We start from the raw sequence: 22,410 nt of genomic DNA, 5'->3' as shown, positions 1-22,410 counted from the left end.
CAGCAGGAAGGTGTCATGGGGTGTCTCCATTTCCTGGCCATTGCTATTATTGATAAGTAGGATGTGGTAGCTTTTTAGGCTCCCAGCAAGCTCCAACACATTTTTCTATCTGTCCTCAAATCTCGGAGAGGGAACAACAGGGATTAATTTGCCGCTGTCTGACAGGTTGAATGGTTTGCCAAGGCCTCACAGGGCAAAGCAGTGAACTGGAGAGAGAGCTGAGGCCTGCAGCCTTTGGCTTTGCCCCGCGCCTCCATGCAGGCCAGGGGTGGAGGCAGACCAGCACTGCACTGCGATGCTGACATCCTGCCGCGGTGAGTGCCGTTTCCACCTGCACGGCACCCACGTCCTAAAATGGCCTTCACCGGATGCCATTCGGTCCAGGGCCAGAAGGTCTTGGAGGTCCGTGGCTTCTGGAGCTGGACCCAACAATGCCATTTCTAGCACACCCTGTAGACTTAGTTCTGTGCCTGTGTGACAGGCGTGTTCTCAAGGTTCCCCTAGGCAGCCTCGTTTGCAGTCATTGAAAACAACCTATGTGTCTTGGAATTAGGCAACGCTCACAGATCAATGGAGCATCCGCTGGAGCAGGCTCTGTACCACGCAAGCAGAAGGATCCCACAAACACAATTCAAGGTGGAAACAGCAGAGTACAAACCCCAGCAGAGTGGCTTCCAATTACGTGTGTATGCATTGAGTGCATGTGTGTCTCTGAGAACACACAGGCTGCAGGCTGAGATACCAACATTCAGCAGCTCCTGGATGCTTGGAAGACCATGTGGGAGGAGAAAGGTCCATAAAGTATCTTCTGTTCTTCCTAAATGGAACTGTATTAAATATGCTTACGGTTCTGCAGATTTCCTTTTGTCTTGGCATTTGATTTACCTTAGGTACTGGGAATAAAATATACGTTCTCAAGCATCCAGAGCCCGCGCCCGACCCAGCCCCTGATGTGCTCAGCAAACTGAGCTAAAAGGAATAGATTTGAAAAGGTTAGGTTTCAGCCCCTGGTGAGGACAGTTGGGGAACTGGAGGCTTTCTCCAGTCTGAAGGTGGTTGCTTTGTATATGGACAAGAAGACCAAGAGGGAGAGGGGCTTGGGGTACAGCTCAGTGGACAGCATTTACTTGACAAGTAGGAGACTGTGGGTTCAATTCCCACTACCCTAAAAAAAAAAAAAAAAAAAAAGACACAGGAACACTAGAGATGAAGAGGGAGGCTCCTTGCCAGGGACCAGGGGTCAAGGGTCAGGGGTCAGGGAGCTTTCAGTCTCTATTCTTAGGTGGGCCTGAATCACCTGTGGGACACATAGCTGATCCACAGAGCAGAAGAGCCCAAGGGGAGCCCCGCTGTTAGAGCTCTGCTGGTTCTTGTCTCCTGTTGCTTAGCAGCGCTCCACAGGGCTGCTGACCCTCCGCTGGCAGGTCAGCAGAAGACCCTCATGAGAACAGCCCTCTAGGTAAGCATTTCTCAACCTGTGAAATGTGATCCTTTGGGGGTCAAGTGACCCTTTCACAGGGGTCACATATCAGATATCCTGCATATCGGATCATAATCGTGGCGAAATTAGAGTTATGAAGTATCAATGAAAATAATTGTATGGTTGGGTCACCCCAGTGTGAGAAGTGGCATTAAAGGGCTGCAACTTAGGAGAGTTGAGAAGTGATGTCCAGGTGACGACCCCTCTGGATCACGACCATGAGGGCTAGGGCTACATTTACAGGCAATGCCCTGCCCTCCCAAGCTTGGTTTTAAAAACATGCACACCTTAGTTGTTGGTCAAGAGGCAATCCACGTGATAGGAGCTTATTGTCAGGTCCCTCAAAAAACTCAGGTCAAATGGCTGACAGTGGTGTCCATTTAACATCCCAGGCTTCCCGGTTCTCTCAGCTCTAAACAAGTACCCCTTTCAGAGTCCCGGTTCCTCTAGGCACTTCTTACCCCTACCCCATCCTCCACTCCCTACCCCCACCCTCTGCCTTAAACTCCTCCAGTTCCTTCCCTTTCCTCTCTTTCCCTCCCCCTCCCTTCCCCTGTCCTTCCCCTCCCTAGCTTCTCCTCGCTACATAAACCTGCCATTTTGGCCTTGCTTTCTTGGTTCAACAGCCCACCCGCAGCTCCTGGCTATCTTTGCTCTCTTGGGTCCTCTCTTGGTCCTTCTCCCTCACTCTGCAACCTAGAGTGGTCACACCCTCACTTTCATTGCTTTTCAGACCTGTCTCCCATAAGGAGCTGCAGGTGACATGGCAGGCCTCTTGAGTTAGTTTCTGTCTTCCCAAAGGCTATGGCACCAGGAACCTCAGGATGTGATCTTATCAATGACTAAATTAGACTGTTGTGATGAACACTCCCTGGATTAGGTTGTGCCCTGAATCCAATGAGACTGTCCCCAGAAGGGACAGGAAAGCGACAGTCACAGGAAGAAAAAGCTGCCCGTCTGCAAGCCAAGGAGCACCAGTGAGTGTGGAGCCAGGAGGAGTCAGGACACAGGCACAGCACAGAGCCTTCTGACCCCAGAGTCCCCTCAGATTGTGGATCTGCGACCCCAGAAGTGAGGCAGTGGAGAAACCTGGGTTCTGAAGACTACACAGAACTTCGAGGAGTTAATTAAAGGCTAGGTGTGTGACCCTGGGAAGAAAGCCGGAGTGACCTGTTTGCTCGAAGCAAAGTGTCCAGGGCTGGCCAAGCCACACTCCAGGTCCCAGGGAGCTAGGGCATTGTCTGCAGTTGGAGTGTCTCTAATGGGGAAGGTGTGTCTGTCCTGTCGCTAGGAAACAGGCAGCCAGGCCTGCAGGCTCTCAGCCTGGAGCGAAGGCAGATGATGACAAGATTAAATAGTGCCTTTCATTTCAACATAGGAAATGTTTTCAAGTCTCCTTTCTTCATGTGTCTAAAAAAAGGCAAGTGGCGGAAGCGCCCACTGGAAATTTATTAACAAAAGCCCAGGCAGCCCCCAAAAAGCAGACTTTTTTCTTTTCAAGTATTTTTCCAGCGGTCACTCCGAGGGTGGGAGTCCTTGTTTTACAGCAGGGCTGCCACCCAGCTCCTGAGCCATTCAGTCCCCCCTCCACCATCCTCAGATGAGATCGTCAGGGACAAGTGGCCTCATCCTTGAGGACTCAGGCGCCACATGTGTCGCGGACAGTGCATACGCTGTGAGGCTTTAAATACATACCCGTGACAACGTTTGATGTTTAAGTGAGGCACAGAGGGCTATAATGCCAGCACCCTGAAAGCTGAGCGGAGGGTTACAGTAAATTCCAGGACATCCTGGACGACATCGTGAGTCCCAGGTCAGCCTGGGCTACACAGCAAGACCGTCTCTCCAAAAAACAAAACGCTAAATTATAAATTGCAATAAATTCAACATGGTTTGGTAGGTGACAATGAACTAGAGCCACCATAAGAACACTGTAGAGGGCAGACAGCCCCACGTTAATCCATCATGGTCTTCAGTGTACCTTGCCCTGAGAGACTCCATTTTGAAGAAGAACGACTCTACCTTGGTGGACATGTGGCATCGTCACTGCTGTGTCACAGACTGATGGATGATTTGTCCCTGTGGAAAGGGTGTCACAGGTTACCTGGGATCCCAGAAGCATGTGAGTGTATTAAAATCACACAATGGACACACTGCTTTCAGGAATGCGCAGGGCTCCTTTACCTGGAGAGGACTCGGCCTTACAACCCCCGCCCCGGGCACCTGTGTGTGCCCATCTGTGTATCGGGACTAGCCAGTAGCCAAGTCTCTGCCATTCCACCTGTGAGCCAGCAGCAGCCCTGCTCTAGGGCGCCCCCCGGTGGCCGACTCTATCCCCGGTGGCCGGCTCTATCCAGGTGGCCGGCTCTATCCAGGTGGCCTGCACTATCCAGGTGGCCTACTCTATCCCCGGTGGCCGGCTCTATCCAGGTGGCCCGCTCTACCTACACACCTTGCCCCTCCATGAATTCCAGCTTTTGGCTTCTCAGAACTCAGTCTTTAAGTTCTCACAGGAATCTGTAAACACATATATGGCTGTCTCTGGAAATAGGCTCCCACTCCTTACCCACCCCTTCCCTGCACCGAAGGTGTGAGCTGAGGGTTAAGATTAATTAAGTGATTAAGAAAAGAATAAAAGAATGTGTGTTTACACTGACTGACAGTTTCTCAGTCTGACTGACAGGCAAGGACAGTGTGACTACCTGACAGGTGGCCGCCTGTGAAGCTCCTGGATCTTCTGACAAGATGGAACGATGAATGTCATTCACATTTCTGACACAGTGTCCCCACAACAGATATACTATAAATGGGATGCTAGATGAGTGTAATCCCTCCTCACAGGCTCTTAAAATATCTCATTGCATTATACTTGCCCTCTCTGTTATTCTGTACAGCCCTTTGCCTGGTGCGGCCACACTGTGTGCATTTGGTCTGGTGCAGCCACACTGTGTGCATTTGGTCTGGTGTGGCCACACTGTGTGCATTTGGTCTGGTGTGGCCACACTTTATTATGCACTACCTACCCACTTTTCTTTAGCTGCCACTTATCAGATCAACCGTGATCATAGTCAAGAGCTTGTGTTCAAGTAAAAGGATGGCACATAACTTAAAGCTCATGTTTTATTTATTTCTGGAATTTTTCATTTATTTTCAGACTATGATCGGCCTTAGATAAATGAAACCCATGGGTGACTGGAATTAAATTCAGACCCAACAGTGTTCGCCTTTGTTATATGCCTCCCTATCAATCCAGAACCACAGTATTATCAACTTGACTTAACCCGTCTGGGCTGTTACAATATTATGGACCAGATGGTTTATGAACAATGGGAATTTACCTCTCATGAGATAAATTCTGGATGCTGGGCGTCAGGTCCAAAGAAAACTCCATTTCTCCAAATTCCAAAGGGCGGAGGGGACAAATGCCTGTTAGAATATCGAAGCACATGGTAGCCCAGATTCCCTCAGTATCACAAGTACCTGACACACATTTCTCAGTGTCCCAGCTCTTCTCCTCCCTAAACTCCTCCAGCTCCTGGGCTTCCTCCCCAGCTCCTCATCCTCCTGATGACCCTGTGATTCCAGCCATGCCCTCTCTGCTCCCCACCTCTCCACTCTCCCTCTCTGTGCTCCCCTCCCTCTCCGCTCTTGCTTCTCCCCTGCCAGAGCCAGCTTGCCGGCCATGTTCAGTCTACTACCTTCTCTCTCTGCTCCGCACTCTGGCTGCTTTCTCCTCACATCTACAATGACCTATCATGGAATGGGCAGCTCAGCATCAACCATGAACAAACCTGCTGTTTGCTGAGGGCCCCAACCTGGTTCATAGACTGTTGCGTTTTTACTGTAGACCTGGTGGAACTAAGTGAGGAGCCCTATGAGGTTTGTACTGTCACCAGTCCTATCTGGGAGGGGACAGCATCCCACAGGTCCACCTTGTAACTTCTAACACTGGGGGTTAAGTTTTAACATGAGAATTTGTGTGAAAGTTCCGGGCATTGGAAAGGCAGAGGCAGGAGAATGTAAGTTTGAGGCCAGCGCAGTCTTCCAGGGATTACGCTGGCCCAGGTCTGCCAGGGATAGAGAATGAGACCCTGTTTCAAAAAAACAAAATTACAACAAATAAATAATTACCCGGGATGCAAAGCAACCTTCCCTCAGTTGCATGACATAACAAATCTGTGCAGCTCCAGCTCAGCAAGGAGAAGCAGCTCTGTCTTCCTCGCAAATCAGCGAGGCAAAGAACTACATAGATCGGGAAAGATTCAACAGATGTCAGGGTTAGAATACTAAAGCTCAGAATCTGGTGGCTGTTGGCGTCTTCCTTGCACGGGTTATTGGATCTATCTGTAGCCCCCAGGTTGCTCATGAGTAGCCTTAGCTGGTCAGGACAATGCTGTTCTCCCTCCCGTCTGCACTACCGTGTGTTTGCAGTACTGTGAAGACCAAGGAAAAGGTTCGCAGTCGTTAAGCCACATTCCCAGAGTGAAGATGGATAAATGTGGGGTTGGAAAGACCCGGAAAGGGAGGCAAAGTGATGCATTGGGCTTTAACCACATCGGACGAGGAAACTGGACAAACACGTCAGCAAAGGAAGCCTTCTTAGCCATAGCTCTGCCCTGACACAAACACTTCTCTCTGAGCGAATGGCCCTGTAACAGGATTACTGTGCTCAGGTCCTTTTCTTCCTAAGTGGGTTCCGAGCCTGAGTATCATCTGATGCTCGGCTCCGTTCTGGAAGGAGATGGAGCAGGTGCTCTGGGGCGATGTGTGCATGGAGACTGTCTGAATCAGGGTTTCACTGCTGTGAACAGACACCCTGACAAAGGCAACTCTTATAAGGATGACATTTAACTGGGGCTGGCTTACAGGTTCAGAGGTCCAGTCCATTATCATCAAGGCAGGAAGCATTGGCAGATCCAGGCAGACATGGGGTTGGAGGAGCTGAGAGTTCCACCTCTGGTTCCGAAGGCAGCAAGTAGAAGACTGACTTCCAGGCAGCTAGGATAAGGGTATTAAGTCCACACCCACAACGACACGCCCATGCCATCAAGGCCACACCCACTCCAACAAGGCCACACCTCATAATAGTGCCACTCCCTGGGCCGGGTGTATTCAAACCATCACAGAGACAGCTAGATTTAGCCACCTTCTAGTTCAGCCTTTGGGGCAGTGTCAGTTTCCCTCTCTCTCTCCTTCCTGAGGCCAGCCAGCATTCTAACTGCCTCCGTCTCCGCCTCTGTGACTCCCATTCTGAGTGTCCTTCACGCCATCCCGATCCTGCTTTCTAACGCACTGCTGAGACCATCGCTGTGCTTGTGGTAGCTCCTAAACAGCTTGTCAAAAGCAGATGTCAATAACTGACTTGTCAAGCCTCTGTGGTATGTGTCACCTATAAACACATCCCAGTTCCTAGCTCTGTGCCAGCTCAGGCTCTGCGGGCCTGTTCTCCCTTCAACAGGACAGCCTGCTAGTTCAGAGTTACTCCTTTTTCTTCACTTTCTTTCCCTCCCTCCGCATGTGTGTGTGTGTGTGTGTGTGTGTGTGTACAGGTGCTCACAAAGACCAGAAGAGGGCATCAGACCTCCTGATTAGGAGTGGGGTCACAGGTGATGTAAGCCACCTAATATGGTGCTTTGAACCAAACTCTGGTCCTCTGTAAGAGCAGCAAATGTTTTTCTTTTTTTTAAAATTATCTGTATTTTTGTGTGTATGGGTGTTTTGCCTGTGTATGTCTGTGTACCCCATGCATGTAATTCTGGTGGAAGCCAGAAGAGGGCACTGGATTTTCTGGAACTCATGGAACAGACTGTTGTCAGCCCTCACTTGGGTGTTGGGAACCCATCCTGGGGCTTCTGGAAGAACAGCAAGTGCTGTTAACCACTGAGCATCGAGCGGAAGGACTTCTTTCACGAGACTCTTTCTCCCAGAGACTGTACTGGATTCAGAGAAGCACTCATTAGCCAGCCCTAGGATGACCTCTGATGAGCTCGTGGAACTGACCCAGGAGGCCATTAGGATGCAGCAGAACTGACACGTGTAAGGGCCAAGGCTGGGATGCTGCTGTCATGAGCTCTTGGCCCCCTGTTCTGCAGAGTGTTAGGCCGTAGGCTGAGAGGCCACTTCAGCTCGTGAAAGCATTTGCCCAGCTATGATCCACAGCCACCAAGCAGCTACAAGCACTATGCTGGCATCCATTCTGGAACTGGATCTTCCTACCCTGATCAAGGCTTCAAATGACTCCAGCCTTGGGTAGCACATAGAGAAGCAGGCCAGCGAGCAAGGACTGTGGTGCAGTAGAACACTTTAGGACCTACTGTGTGCTAGGCCCTGCATTTGACTCCTATGGTGGGACAAGACAGGGAAGAAAAGGAAGGGGTAAAGGACTGAGCTGACCGCCTGCCTGGCAAAGTCTTCCAAGTGCCTCACCTGCAGGAACAGAGCAAGATGATGAGAGCTTCCGGGTTTGTTAGGTGACAGTGCTGAGAGTATCTTCTCTTCTGTCGCAATCAACTTCTGTGACCCGACGTAGGAGGCAGATGCACTGGCCCGTGCATTCCCTCAGAACATTTATAAAGTGCCGTGTCCTCAACAAAAGAGTAAATAAGAAGCTTATGATGTCTTAAACACACACACATCCATGCACCCATGTACACACACATGTATGCACACACACATACACACACATGTACACACACGCATATATGCACATTCATGCACACAATGTACACACATGCATGCATGCTCATATCCACACACACTTGCACACACATGTACGCAAACATGTATACATACTTACACACTCACATGCTCACATGCACATCACACATACGTGAACACACACACACACATAAAATTGTCATAGAAGTACCATTAACAAAAAATGAAGGATGAAAAAAAGAGCTGCATCTGTATCGGGGTGAAAGGGTCGAAGCAGGCTTCTTCCTGGAAGTGACAGGAATGGGACCAAGGGAAAGCATTCTAGGCATGTGCACATGAGGCCCACAGACGTCAGCAGTAATTGAAGTAAACTGGGTGCCATTGGCATAGGGCATGTGGTGGGGGGCCCAGGGCCATATTCCCGATAGTTCTGTGAATCATGCTTGGTAGTTGGATTTTAGTCTTGTTTTTATCAAAACTTTTACTTCTTATTGTTGCTGTTGCTGTATATGGGATATGGTGGTATATAATATGATGGTATATGATATGATGGCATATGATGGTATATGATATGATGGTATATGATGGTATATGATATTATGGTATATGATGGTATATGATATGATGTTATATGATGGTATATGATATGATGGTATATGATGGTATATGATATGATGGTATATGATAGTATATGATATGATGGTATATGATGGCATATGATGTTATATGATATGATGTTATATGATGTTATATAATATGATGGTATATGATGGTATAAGATGTTATATGATATGATGTATATGATGTTATATGATATGATGGTGTATGATGGCATATGATGTTATATGATATGATGGTGTATGATGGTATATGATGTTATATGATATGATGGTATATGATGTTATATGATATGATGGTACATGATGGTATATGATGTTATATGATATGATGGTATATGATGGTATATGATAAGATGGTATATGATGGTATATGATATGATGGTATATGATGGCATATGATGTTATATGATATGATGTTATATGATGTTATATAATATGATGGTATATGATGGTATAAGATGTTATATGATATGATGTATATGATGTTATATGATATGATGGTATATGATGGTATATGATGTTATATGATATGATGGTGTATGATGGCATATGATGTTATATGATATGATGGTGTATGATGGTATATGATGTTATATGATATGATGGTATATGATGTTATATGATATGATGGTATATGATGGTATATGATGTTATATGATATGATGGTATATGATGGTATATGATAAGATGGTATATGATGGTATATGATATGATGTTATATGATGTTATATGATATGATGGTATATAATGGTATATGATATGATGGTTTATGATATGACAGCTGAATACCAGCGGACAGCTTTGTGAAGTTGACTCTCAACTTCTACCTTTAGATGGGATCTGGGAAAAGAACCCAGACAGAACACTTGGTTGTAAGCACCTTTACCCCATGAGCCATCTTACTGGCCTCTGAAAACTTTTCTATTTTTAGCTTTTTGAGAACAAATTACCCATATTGTCCATATTATTGTATACACATCATTACAGTGAACTACTTACTCATATAAATAGAACAATGCACACATAGTTCACCATTACAATTTTATAGGCGTTTAATATTTGCTAATTTCAAGTTAGAATTTTTTTGTCTCAGTCAATGCATTTTAAACTCTGGTTTCAAATATTTTCCACAGACCCAAGGTACAATTGTGCCCATAAAGAGGCACCGTGCCAACCAAGGCAGCTTCCCAAAGCCATCTGCGGCAGGGCGGGAAGTGTCAGAGTTGGCGTGTGGCACCTCCAGGATGACACAAGTCCTTGGGGGTCATCCTGACACGCTGTGGTGGGGACTGGTGCTGCTGGGCTCAGCAGCTGGTGTCCACCTGCCACCTGGTACTAAATATAGCGCAGGCACAGAGCCCTCTCTGCATGCAACCCACAGTTGACTTAATTGCCTAGAGTTGCGACGGAGGCTGTTAGGAAAAATTGAAAATGGTCTCTCCCAGAAATCCTAGGAGGCTGAGGCACATAATTAAACAATGGCTTTTTCCTGTCAGCAGCAAAACACCTCTAGTCTCAGTCGCTGATAAATCCTCTGTTGCGTTGCGTGTTGATGCCAGGTCAGACACCAGTCCAGCCTAGGACTATGGACTTCTCTCAGTGACCTCATCACACAGGAAATTCTCTCAGGCTTCTGTTCCTTCAGGTGATAGAATACATGTTTGGATTCACAGAGTGACACATGGAATGGCACAGGAATGCTAATGTCCCAATTCCGGCATGCATATATCTGGTGGTAACATTTAAGGATGTGGTTATGATTAAAGAGGTCGTAAGGGTGTAGCCTGGACCCATAGGTTGTATCCTAAGATGAAGAGATCAGCAAGCTGGTTTCATCATGTTTAGCATGATGGTGGCAGACAGACCAGGGCAGTTTATAAGCTAGAAGAAGAAGCCTCAGAATGAAATCTATCTCACAAGCATTTTAGTCTTAGACATCTGGCTCTCAGAGCTTTGAGAAATAAATGTCTGTTAAGTCATCAAGTGGGGGCTGGGAAGTTGGCTCAGTGGTTAAGGGTGCTTGCTGCACAAGCATAAGGATCTGAGTTCAAATCCCCAGCACCCATGTGAAGAGTTTAGTGCTAGCGTGATGCCTGTATTCCCAACTCTGGGATAGGGGAAATGGAGACAAGAAAATCACTGGGACTTGCTTGTCAGCCAGCCTAGCCAAAAATGTCAAGCTCCATGTTTAGTGAGAAACCCTGTCTCAAAAGGTACAGGGCAGAAAGCAATATAGGAGAAGGTCTGATGTCCCACAGGCCTTTGTGTGTACATGGTAAGCTGCCCCCCACACACATCCACACACCCAGGCACACAGTACCGAGTACTTGGTATTTTTTAGGGTACCTAGATTTGACTTAGCATCTTGCATCTGAAGTCTGAACCTGCATCACAGAGCCCAGCCCCAGGCCTACACAGCAAGAGGAAGCATTATGACAGGATGCGTGTTGTTCCTCAGCACCTCTGAGGATTAAGTGCTTGTGAGGAAAGAATGGCTGAGCTGACGGGAGGTCTTTGATTCCTTGGGAGTGAGGGTTACAGGAGGTAAGAACACATGAATGCTAGCTGACTTTCAACCATGTGGAAAAGGAATTTTAGGGGGTCTGGTCCAGCGGCCTGAATTGGGTCATCCCATGTACATGCATATGTGTCAAATACATCCTATTTACACATGGTCATGATTTGTTCCAAATGAAGGATAGCAGTGCTGAAATGGTGCATGTGCCTTATCACAGACTTGGTAACTTACTTGGGTTTCTCCACCCTTCATCTCATGCCCTCGAGTGGCTTAATCTTAAGTACCAACTCCAGTCAGTTGATCATGACTCTTTGGAATGCTGTGCCAAGAAAGTTTCCAAGATCTCCTCAGGGATCAGTGAAAGAGAGAAGCCTGATGGATTAGTAATGTCTGCTAGGGACAAACACGGAGGGAGGGACAACCACATATTTGATAGTTTTTTAAGAAACCCAACAATTCGGTCTGGTTCCACGTGTTAACATTCACATCATTATTATGTAGTCATCTACAGTTTAACTAAGATTTCCTAACTCAAATAATCATGATGGGAAAACAGGGATAGCTAGGAAAGATGGACAAGAAGAAAATTCTCCCTGATAGTTCCAGCATCTCTTGGTTTTCTGCAGGCGAGTCTCTTACATCCCCATGACCCAAGTGGCATTAAGGATGTAGCTGTTTTCACTCATCCATGGTCTTCATCGACTGATACAACATGTTGGAAGACACTGACAGACAGTAGCAGGCTACTCTTCTGAGAAGGGCTGAGTGACCAGGGCTGGGTGTGGCATGTGCAAAAGCATGTGCAAAGCCTCGAGTTCCCAGAACCCCACCCCCACTGCCCCTCCAAAGGAGAAAATTAGTGTTGGGTAGCAAACTAGTACTCTTTTGGAAAAACTAATGGTCAGAATCAAGATACGATTTAGATAACAAAGACTAAATATAGAAAAATCTGGGGTTGTGTTACCCAATTCATTTTGTTTATATTTCTTGTGCTTGTCTAAGTACATTGTATGATAAACTTCTAAACCTATACATATCTATTTTCAGTCTCCACAAAATACAATATTAAATTGGGAAAAGTATAATTGCGTTATAGATATTGAGTACATCATGGCGTATTCAGTAACAGCTGTTTCTTGCTTAGTGACACAGGAAATATTAGTATTTCAGCCGATGACATTTAGATTAACTGGAGAATAGATATTACAAAGTTAGGACAATGAAAACACAAAGATTCACTCAGTCACTCATCCACTAAGGAACATTTAGCATATATCCATTTTGATACAGACATTGTGTATGTGGGAAAAGCTCCTAGTGTTTCAGAGACTTAGACTTTAGCCAGCCTTACTCAAGAATATTCTAGGGATGGAGAGATGGCTCAGCGGTACAGAGTATCAGCTGTTCTTCCAGAGATCCTGGGTTCCGTTACTCCAGTTCCAGGGACTCAACACCTTCAGAGGGCATCAGTGTAGTGGGCTGGCCTGATGGGGCTTATATTATAATGCTAAATTAGGCCCTAAAACTGGTTGCTCTGGAGAAAAGAGCATCTGCATAGCCACACTAGCTAAGTTATCCTGCCCCCAGTTAATTGTGATCAGTAAATAAAGATGCTGACAGCTAATAGCTAGGCAGAAGAGACATAGGTAGGGTTTAGGCTTCCCAGGCTTGGGACCATGAGGAAGAAGAAGGTACAGGAGAGGAGAAAGGAGAAGCTATTATGTGTTTGCTAAGCCATAAAAATGTGCCCCTGAAGGCTGCCCAATGAAGTTAAGAGCAGCCAAGATGGAACATAGAAAATAATAAGCAATATCTCAGGGTTATTGATAGGAAGGTAGAGGTAGCTACCCAGCTACTGTGCTGCTTAAGGTATATTATAAATATAGTCTGTGAGTGTGTCATTCATCTGGGAACTCGATCAAGACAGAGGGCTGGGATTTACTGCTACAGACATGCACATACATACAAACAAAACATATATATACACACAATAATAATTTTTTTAGAAAAGAATCTTCCATGGTAGGGTCAGATTGCAAAAATAAAGTGTGTGTGTGTGTGTGTGTGTGTTGTGTTTCCTTGACTCTTGTCTGTAGGAAGAGATTTCAGGCAGACCACGGGAAGGCAGGAAGAATGCTTTAAGGCTGCTGCAATGGTCTCCTGTTGAGCTGAGGTGGCTTGGAGGGTGACGGCTGATGGAGAAGGTGGAGGCCAGTGGAGGACCGCAGTGCCTGCACGCTGGGAGGCAGGACACACAGAACTGGGTGACGTGAGGTGTGAGAAAGAAGTGCCAAAATGACTCCCAGATCCCCGACTTGACAACTGGGCGGAGGCTGGTGCCATTTCCAGAGATGGGGAGGCGTGGGAGGATGAGGTTGGGTTAGGGGATGCGGAGCAAGAGTGGACTCTGCATGTGTGAGACTGGAGCTGTCAGTGGCAGCGAGGAGCGGCGTGAGCAGAGGCGGCAGCCGAGTGTACAAGTTTGAATTTCAGGGAAATGAGCTGGGCTGGGGACACTCATTTGGAAGTCATCTGCCGGAAGATGACATTTAAAGCCACGAGAAGAGAGGAAGGAATGAGAAAGAAAAGGCTTCAGAAGCACTAGAGCTAAACATCAGCGCAGGAACAGACCCTGATACATGGCTTGGCCCACAACCTGGGATCTCCCCAGAGGAGCCCCGGGAAGCAAGTTCAAGGTGCTTCTACCTAACTTTTCTTCCATATGTAGGATAAAGATCAATGTCATCCCAAGTGTTTTTCTCTGACTACACCTTCCTGGTCCCCTTCCTCTCCTGGTCATATAGTGTCATCCTTGCTCATAGGCCATCCTCCTGTCAAAGGCCCTTTCTCGGCTGTGACACGTGGGGAGTGACTGGCCCGCCTGTATGAGAGATGCACACTAAATAAACAGCAGCGCAGGACAGCTGAGGATAGCTAAGCCTTGCTAGGCTGTTGCTAAGAGATTTTCAATTCCATTTCCAGTCTGTAGGGAAGGGCTGAGAGCCCCGGAGAAACACGGTAAACATTCCCATGAGCCTAGGCACTCGGGTGCTTTCTGCCTGACAGCCTGGTGGGAGCTGAGAGTGATATGATTTTCCCCAGTAAAACAGCACAAGTCTTCCAACAAGTCACGGCATCGGAGGGCAGCTTGTCTGCTTTGCAGTGAGGGCTAGAGATGGTTTGTTGGGGCAAGCTGAAACCTATGAGCAAAAAGCTCAACATTCTCCATTTTTTTTTTTGTTCATTTACACCACAAAATTTTGCACTGCACAGACGCCAAGGTCAAGTAAATACAAAAGCACAGCACTGACGCCTTCAGAGTTCAGGCTGGAATAGGTGTCCTGAGTCCTCCATCGGTGCTGCTCAGACGCACAGAATAAGGTTTCTATTGTGGTGACTACACAGCGTGCCTAGAACACTCAGTAAACACACACATGCACACACATACACACACACACACACACACACACACACATACTCACACAATCCCCTGGAGATCCATTTTGAAAACATGTCAAGGGCTAAGAATATAGCCTTAGTTGGATACCAATTAGAATGGCCAAGGTCCTGGGTTCTATACTCAGGAACAACACAAACCGAAACAGCAAACAGCAGAGATTCCAATTAATAAGTAGCAATAAAGCTCCCCAGACTTGAATATACATTATTGCTCTGTCACGATCTGCATAGCAACGCACGGGTTCACCTTGAGGGGTCCTCAGCCTTCTGAACACCAAAGCTGGTTTGTGGAGTAGATGCAAGAGTGTGGACAGGAGGAAGGCCCTCTGGTGGTCTCAGAGCATCCCTATCTCCACACGGGCCTGGACCCTGCTTTGCTCTGCTCTGCGAAGGGAATGTGTGATGGATGTCATCACAGAACTCTGTGTGCTCCGAGTTGGTTTCCCAGCCAGAACTGGGAAAACCCAGCATCAACATCAACCAGAACTTGTCACAGATCAGATGTGGTCTCTTGCTGGCTAGTCATCTTCAGCCAGAGAGTTAAGGTGGTGCTCTGAGTACCATGTGAGTGAACCCCACAGACTGGCCTGAAGCAGGCTCTCATTAGCTGAACAGCTTCACCAGGATGGTCTTTATTCTATAATAAACTTTAAAATTTAAATTGTATTTATATATTTGGGGGGGTGTTGGCCTGCATATATGCCTGTGTCCCACATATATGCCTGCTGCCTACATAGGCTAGAAGAGGGCATTGGGTCCCCTGGAACGGAAGTTACAAATCCCACATGGGTGCTGAGAATTGAACCCAGTTCTCTGGAAGAAGTGCTGTAACTGCTGAACCATCTCTCCAGCACCTGTTTTACCTACATCCTTTCTCAAATATCGTGTGTGTGTGTCTTGGGAGAGTAGTTGAGAAGGAAACAACATTTGGGAAGAAAACTTAAAGATAAGTGATCTCATATTAAAATCCCACAGGTGGAGTTTTTCTTTGGTAAAGAGCAAAGGTTTTAAAAGCTTGTGAGACACTGTTTTAGGAAAAATAAAGGCAAGTCTTTCTCAGGTGGCCTTGGGCACTCAGGCTGCAGGGGCTTATGCCAAGGGGTGGTCGAGCCAGGTCATACCAGCCTAGTATGGTCCCTTAGCATTTGAGACACTAGAAGAAGCAGGAAGATGTTTCTGGAAAACCCCAGGCCCTCCCCAAAGCAAGCCACTGAGAGTTTCCAGTCTTTCCTGGGACAAGCTCACTCTGTACCTGGAGGACATGGACACCCTTTCCTCCAGAGACATGAGGCAGAGTTTACCATCAAATCACACCCTTTCCCCTTCCAGACTTCTGCCCACTGCCCTGTCATCAAGTCTAAGTCTGAAAACACACAGGGGCCTGTTGTGTTGGCCCTGCACTTCTGGAGGTTCTCGGGTCTAAACAAGCAGAAAAGGAATTCCTGTGTTTTCCCTTGATAACTATCTTACTAGGTATGCCTCAGCCCCTTCCCCGTACAGCGAGGAGGAGAGGTCTTGCCCCTTTCAAGGCCTCTTTAGAGAAGCCAGGAACCCATCTATCCCATAAGTCAGGCATGGAGCAAGCTGCCCTTCAGCTAACTTCTGGATGTTTCCCAGCCAGCAGTGTGGATGTATATAAACAGTAAATGGGCAGCATCAGTACCGAAGAAGAGTCAGCGATCACAGGGACCAGGAAACCCCGTGAGAGGAGGGACAGCTTGTTAGTACACATGATACTTTGTGTTGTGGATTTGGTCCCCAAAACTGCATGAGAATCTGAATGTCCACATGTAAGATGCTGAGGGACCCTGCGATCAGTTGGTTTAGATTGGTAAAGTTGCTGGAGGCCAGTGTTGGGCAGGGAGAGAGAGGCGGGACTTTAGGATACCCAGACAAGGGACTGAGACACAGCAGGAAGAGAGAGCTGTCATGCAGGAGAGGGGTAGATGCCACGCCTGAGAGATGCTGGAAAGAGAACATGGCCATGATGTAGGTGCTTGGAAACTCAGCCTGAGAGGGCTGCAGGTCTGGCTCTGGGGCAGCCAAGATGGAATATGGGTTTTAGTAAGTAATAACTCAGGAATATCAGAGGGGAAGAGGGTTGGCCATGTGAAGGTTTGGAAGCGCCCAGCCATTGAACTGTTTAAGGAATATTAAAATATAAGGTTCTGTGTGTGCGTGCGTGCGTGCGTTCGTGTGTGTGTGTGTGTGTGTGTGTGTGCATGCACATCTTTTATTCAGGAACCCAGAATATTTGGGTAGTGACAACTGTGCAGTGGAGGGATGGTTTTTACACTTTGTTAAACTTAGGTTCAAACATCTTCAAAATGGCTATCACTGCTGTGATGGAGAACAGTCTTGTCAAGAATCCAAATGGACAAAGGGACCAGTTACTGACTCAACACTGTTCTCTCCCTGACCTCCTCAAAATGGCCTTTCCTTTAGATTATCTTCAATTTCAGGATGGCAGAAGAAAGAGAGAGAGAGAGAGAGAGAGAGAGAGAGAGAGAGAGAGAAAGAGAGGGGGGATGGAGGGAGGGAGGGAGGGAGGAAGAAAGCCAGGCAGCAGCAACTTTGCATGAGACCTTGTGCCCAGTTGAAGAGGAAGCACCGGCTCAGGACCCGAGCACCATCACTGCTGTACAGACCCTCACTTCCTGCCTCTTTTTGGTCCCTATTTAACGGCACTGCTCAGGGTACCCTTGCATTTGCCTCTTAGGGCTGACCAGAGTGAAAACAAATTTCTTTTCTATTTTATCATCAACACTTCTCCGTCTGAATTTCTTTTTGGCAAGTGGCCCAGTCTGCTCTGTTGGGATTACAACAGTCAGACCTCTATGCTACTTGGGTCACAGTGACCAACTGTGTCTTGACGCTGGATGGAGCTGGATGGAGCTGGATGGAGCTGAATGGAGCTGGATGGAACTGGATGGAGCTGGATGGAGCTGGATGGAACTGGATGGAGCTGGATGGAGCTGGATGGAGCTGGATGGAGCTGGTTCATGGAGATGGAGGGTCCTTAGGTGGAAGACTGCTCTGTTCTACACCAGAGAAAGCAAAGGGCTTCGTTAGCGTAAGGCACTGATAAAGCTTCCTGCCTTCTGCACTCCCTCTCGTTACACAGAAGGAGCCCCACTCAGGGTGAGTCTGAGTTTTGGCTTAAATCACCACAGCTGCCAGCCTTGCCTGGTTCAAGGTCACGGGCTCATCTGTGACTGGAATCCAAGCTCAGTTCTGTAGTTCTAGAGGAATGTGGTAGAAGCAGGTGGCAGCAAGAAGTCTTGTGTCCCTTGAAGTATAGAGAAACCTCTAAACACTCGGAGTTGTTCTCCTGACTTGCTGTTGGACAGACACAAAAGGAGAAGCAGGTGCACAAGAAAACAAAGCTACATCGGAGCTTAGAGGCTTCTCCGGAGGGCATCAGGATTTCACCATGCAGCTTTAAACTAACAGCCTTTCTGCTTGAGCTTCCTGAGCATGCCACCGTTTCCGGCCATAGCAGCGTTAAAACCAAGATACTGCAAACATTCTGTTGTGGAAGAAAAAAACAAACCTTTAGGTAGCCGAACAAGGTCAAGCCAAATTCCCCATACAGGGAGCAAACAGCATTTAGTCACTGTGAACAGATTTCACAATGTTCTGAGAAAGCCTACAAGGGACCCTGAAGCCAGCTTCTGCCCCAGCAAGACATGAGGTGGGGTTTACACTAGGCAGGCATAGGGCTATAACTAGAGGACCAGAAATGACTAAAAGGGGCAACATGAACTTCAGGAGCCGTAGTGGGAAGATCTAGACGAGCAGATGAGCTTCTTCTGGGTTTGAGCACCCTTGAAAGTGGTTCCTGAACAGAAGACAGGGTTTATATAGTTGTTTCTTGGTGGGGGCTGGGGTAGAGCTTTACAGGGTAGAGCTAGGGTGAGCATTGGTGGGATTTCAAGTCCTGAGCTTGGAGTGAGCCTAGGAATTGGTGGGTTTACAGGGCTGCATCCAGTTGTTACGGCAGTTAAAGTGTTCTGTGGATGGAACCCGAAGGTTGGGGGTCCTCAGGGGAGGGGCCTGGACACTCCTGTGCCTCAAAAGGCTTAGAAAATAACAAAAGAGCAGAAAATGGGTCTCAGTGGGAAGCATTGCCATCTTAGTTGGGTTAAAACTAAGGAACTGGGTGACCCTGGCACTGTCCCCACCAACCAGCCACATCTGGCTTATCAGTGTCTCAAGAGCTGCTAAGTCAGCTGGGAATGGGGTCTAGATCCTTTTATAACACTAGGGAAGTGGCCTCCTACATGGGCTAGCGGCCATCTTGAGATGGAATGAGGCCAAAGTGCAGCTTGGGAGGAGCAGGCCACTGTGAATAGAAACAGAAGCCATTCTCTGTCACTGCCACACCAGCCCCAGTCTCACACAGAGGCGGTCCATGGGAACTCCAGAGGAGAGGTCACTCTGCAAAGGCACAGGAGAAGGCCGGGTAGCACTGCTTTGGTCTGTAGCAATGCTCCTGATGGGCCAAGGGCACACTGACAGCAGAACTTTGCACAGAAAGCTCCCGACCATGCAGACAAGAGATAACAAAGTGCTCACTGGGGCTGCAGAGATGCCTCAGCGGTTAAGAGCACTGACTGCTCTTCCAGAGGTCCTGAGTTCAAATCCCAGCAACCACATAGTGGCTCACAACCACCTGTAAGGGATCTGATGCCCTCTTCTGGTGTGTCTGAAGACAGCTACAGTATACTTAGATATAATAAATAAACCTTAAAAAAACAAAACAAACAAACAAAAAAACCTCAAAGTGCTCATACCCACTGACACAGCATGGAATTCAGAGTACCTCACGCCAGTCTTCTAGAGAAGCCGGCTGCTGGGTCAGTGCCTCTCTCTGGGAGTGAGTCATGTTTTAGCCTCCCTGCCTGGGGCACTGCAGACACCCCTCCTCTCCTGTTTGAGACATGACTGCTCTGCTCCCTTATTTATTCCCCGTTCCTCTCCTCACCCCAGCCTATGACTAATGGGCTCTTATCACCCCAGGGGATGATGAGAGGGCATCACCAGCTGTGCCATTATCTGGATCATTCACAGCCAAGTCAGTGCCTCCACCTCCAACCCCAGCATCATCTCGGTTCCGAATCCCCCACATAAACCTGGTGTCCTAGATATCTGACTTATACAGTGACCTGCACAGTGGTTCACAAGGTAAACGTGACCACGAGGACACCTTTGGCTATGCGGCCAGCTCTGGGCTAGTCATGATTCTAGAAAACTGGCCTTGCCACCAGCTTTGCAGCATCAGAAACATGGGCATTTTAGAGCCAACAGGATGGTGGTAGAGGTGAATTCATCCAGGGAGATCAGAAACAGTGTCTTTTCCAGTGCAAGCCTATGTGGGCCAAGCCTGAGAGATGGCACTGCGACAATAAAGAGTACCCTGTTCTCCTGACGGAAACCTCTGCTCGGATCCATCGCTTCATCTAACCCCTAGGGAAGGGAGAACAGTGGCAGGCCAGACAGAGTCTCTCCAGTGTCCTTCCCGGCTCACAGCAGGACCTGCTACATGAGCAGACATCCCTGGTTAGATGGTTTCCCAGAGTTTCCATGACTGTGTTCTAGAGTTTCATCCCGTCACCCAGGTCCCTCCAGTCTGAAACATCTGCCACATGTCTCCTGCCTTTGGAAGCTGTTTAGTTGCAGACCTGCAGCTCATACCCCACCCCCCACATACACACAGCCTTCCTGCCTGTGAGCAGCTCCCCAGACCCCAGGGCACTATGGATTTGTCCTTTGGTTAGGAAAACCCCCCAGAAGAAGCTTCCTTACATTCCTGGAGTCCCGTGTACAGGGAGGATGTCGGGTAACTGGACGCGAGGTGGCACACAGCTACATCACACACTCTGCCTGGATATTTGCTTCTGGAACTTCACAGTGTACTCTGTATAAATGTTCACACCAGACAAGCAAGTACTGAAGTCTGGGAACATTCCCTGCACCCCAGGCTGACCCACCATGTGTTAGGACCACCAGGTAGTAAACAAGAACGGTGTCACCCAGAGGGCTAGGAAACATTGGCATAGATGCTGTTTATTAGTTTTTAAGGGTCTCACTCTGCTGATCAGGCTGGCCTTAAACTCCCTGCCTCAGCCTAGAGACAAGCACCGAGATTATCCAATAGGCTCGGCCAAAATCGTGGCTTTTGAAAAACCTCGGAGAGCAAATTGGAAACCCGTTTCTTTCTTTTCACGGGTTCCATCTGTAAAAATGCAGGTGGATAGGTACAGGTGCCACTGCTGGGTGTGGCTACCTCGGAGGGTGGACAGTAACCTGTGGGCTCCTGCCATCTCAACACTGGGAAGTCCATCTTGCTATCCTGCCACCTGGCTGTCCCAAAGTCACAGGCATCCCTCAACTGGTGCAGAAAAAGCAGTGTCCCAGGGATACTGTCCCCAGAAATGCTTGTTCAGGGGGGCAGCAGAGGAGACAGCTAAGGCGGGAGCAGCTGCTGGCAACTTAGGGTAAGGAGCGATCAACTCCCCATAGAACTCACAAGCCAGGCAAAGCGGCCAAGCTTGGAATTTTAGGACAGTGCAGGCAACTGATTGTGAGTGAAAAACCACCCAAGTTCATGACTGCCTCCCCTCTCTCCCCCACTGACACTGCCACCAAAACTTAGCTCTGGAGCCCGGTCCAGCATGGCGCCTGTGTCTGTTTTCTTCTCCTGTGCATTACCATTATCTGTCCAGCATCTTCCTGCACCCTGACTCCTCCTGTACCCATGTCCCCCCTCCTGCATTGAATTTCCTCTCCTGGGGCTGAGCGATGGCACTGGCTGCTGTTCCATTAGACCCAGGTTCAAATCCCAAGTGCTACACATGGTGGTTTGCAACCATCTATAACACCAGTCTCAGGGCAGTAACATCCTCTGTTCTCTGTGGGCATCACACACATCTGTGATGCGTAGTTATATACATAGGCAAAATACCCATATATGTAAAATAAAAATAAAATGAAGATAAAAAAACAAAAACCCTTGATTGTTTAAAAGAGAGAGGAAATGAGACAGATGGCAAATGAATAGTTGTTAAAGAATGTGGTAGGGTGTGTGTGTGTGTGTGTGTGTGTGTGTTGCTGTGACTTGTGCACAGGGAAGAATTGATTTGATCTAAGGGCACTGGGAAGGGCATCCGGAGACGCTACAAGGATGTTAGCTTTTGAGCCACACACAGGAGCCTGCCAGGTATCAGGGACATACAGAAAAAAAAAGAGCAAAGATGGGCAGTAGTCCTACTGTGCGGCACAGAGGCTGTCTAAGGTCTGCTGGGTGGGTGTGGTACAGTACTTGCTTAGCATTTGCAAGACATGAGGCTTGTTCATTGTCTGAGAGAATCAGAGAATAAATAAATATAAACTTGTTGAACAGACAGAAGCCTTTCTTTCTCTTGCCAGGGCTGAGGATAAACCATGGCCACAGGCAGGCATTGGGCTCCTAAGCCACATCCCACTCCTTGGTTTTTTTGAGGTAGTGTCTCACTATATAGCTCAGCTTGGCCTGTGACTCACAATCCTCCTCCCTCAGCTTCCCAGATGCTTGGCTTCTATGTACCGTACTAAACCCACGCAGGTCAGGTCTCAGTACTTTTCTTTCTTCTTTTTCTAGTGCTGGGAAGTGCTGGACCACTGAGCCACACGCT

This window comes from Micromys minutus (assembly GCF_963924665.1).
Source record: "Micromys minutus genome assembly, chromosome: 3".
Lineage (NCBI taxonomy): Eukaryota > Metazoa > Chordata > Mammalia > Rodentia > Muridae > Micromys > Micromys minutus.
The sequence above is the reverse complement of the archived record's forward strand: the minus strand, read 5'-3'. Positions refer to the sequence as shown.